Source organism: Suricata suricatta, chromosome 13 (assembly GCF_006229205.1).
Source record: "Suricata suricatta isolate VVHF042 chromosome 13, meerkat_22Aug2017_6uvM2_HiC, whole genome shotgun sequence".
Taxonomy (NCBI): domain Eukaryota; kingdom Metazoa; phylum Chordata; class Mammalia; order Carnivora; family Herpestidae; genus Suricata; species Suricata suricatta.
Genome location: NC_043712.1, coordinates 22662338 through 22664133, shown reverse-complemented (window position 1 = coordinate 22664133; position 1796 = coordinate 22662338). Strand labels below are relative to the sequence as shown.

General features: G+C 50.1%; 1 protein-coding gene across 3 annotated transcripts in view; it reads left to right on the top strand.

Moving 5' to 3' along the window:
* Window positions 1-1547: 1547 nt before the first annotated feature.
* The window catches only part of PALM2-AKAP2 (PALM2-AKAP2 fusion), a 322809-nt gene continuing 322560 nt past the window's right edge, over window positions 1548-1796 (top strand). For all 3 annotated transcript variants that reach the window (XM_029919383.1, XM_029919385.1, XM_029919384.1), the window contains exon 1: window positions 1548-1635. The gene's annotated coding sequence lies outside the window, so the exon portion shown is untranslated. The remainder of the gene's footprint in view (window positions 1636-1796) is intronic.

The following is a 1796-nucleotide window of genomic DNA, read 5'->3' as shown; positions in this document are numbered from 1 at the left end:
CAGTGGGAACCCAGGCTCTTCTCCTACCCCGTCTTCCTTCCATGACACCTTAAAAAATTTGGGGGGGGGGGTAAAATATACATGACATACAATTTACCATTTAAACAACTTGTAAGTGTACCGTCCAGTTCTTGTTCATTACTTGCTTATTACAGGGGTCTGCTCCCCCCACCCCCACTCCCCACTGTATCACTTGCTGAACCTGGCGTTAAGCTGTAAAGAGCATGGGCTCTGGGGAGTCTGATCTGAGTTTAAATCTCAGCTTTATGGCTCTGGCTGAGTCTCTCAACTTCACGGGCCTCACTTTTCTCATCTTGTTACTCTCCACTGTTGTTGGGTACACAGTCAGTCTGCTGAAGCAATAACAGCTTGGTTTATTTGTGAGCAAACACCCTGGAAAGAACTTGTCCTGTGGGAGCTGGTGCTGGAAGTGAGGATAAAATGAAGTATTTGAAGAAAGGGATAGATCTCAGCCAGAAAGTAGGAGTTCTGGATATATATTGGAGTGGGAATGTGGAATCTGGCATTGGCTTGGATTTATAACACAGACACAGCTCCACCCACGCCCGTTATGAAAAGGCAGAGAAAACAATCAATCAGTAAAACTGTTTTGGGGACTATTTCGGTCTTCAGGCAGAGTAGTAATTGCTCATCAAGTGACAGGTAAAACCTCTGTGAAAGTTGAAAAGGCAATTTAGTTGAATTGCAAGAATTTGCCCAGGAAGGAGGTGATTTGGGGAAATTTGATGTGTATACCATTTAAAATGCTTTTCAAGTTCTGTGTGTATCAATCATCAAGGATCTAAAGAGGTCACATTGTTGTTGTTTTTAATCAGTGTTTATTATTTCATTTTATAGAGGGAAGTTTACTTACGAATGTTCAGAATTTTAGCAGGTCCCTCCTGAATGCTAAGAAGTTATTTCTTTTGTTTTTAGCATTTATTTCCTTTGGGGTCTGACCCATCTCTCACATTCAGCCCAGGGCCTGTCGCAAAAGATGCACTTTCGTATTGTTTAAAGTGTTTAAAGGTGAAGCATTTCAGTGATCAGACCCCAAGACTGTGTAGAGAAGAAAAGACTCGGAGTTCAGCCCAGTATGTCACAGGATAATGATAAGAACAGATTGCCCTTTACAAAGCACCTTTATGTTTTTTATCTGTTCATCACTGAGGACAATTCCATTTTTCAGATGAGGAAACTGAGGTTCAGAGTGATTAAGTGAGCTGCCCACGGTTTCACAGCTCTAAGTTGTCAAGCCCCGCCTAGCCGAGCTCAACAACAAACTCTCCGCTGTCTTCTAAGTCACAGTTGGCCTCATAGAGAGGTGGCCTGTTTTGAGCCTTCCGTCCAGGTTCGAGGACCCTGCCATCTAAGGCATGTGGGCGAGGGAGCCCTTCCCTACTGGAAATGTCCCCACGTGAAGCCCAAGCATCTGGCATGCGCTAGAAGGCGGCCAGAACACTCGGTGGTCACAGCCCTCACGTCACAGTTCGCGCTTGGGGCCCCACTTTCTGCCTCCGGCCTCTCGGTTGGCTGGCACTGGCGCCACCTTGCCCTGCTGGGACTCCAGAGAGCGCGCGTCCACCCCGTAGCCGGCCGTGCGCCCTAGCCTCTCGCCGTGCGCCAGCGCCCCAGGTGCCCACCCGCACGCGCGCACCCCGTCCGCGCCCTGGGGACCTTACCTCCCCCGCCGCGACCGCCCGCCGTCTCCAGCCCACCTAGAGCCACGGGGGGCGGCGGCCGCAGGTCCCTCACACCCCGGGGGCGGAGCGAGGCGCCGAGACGTCAGGGCGGAG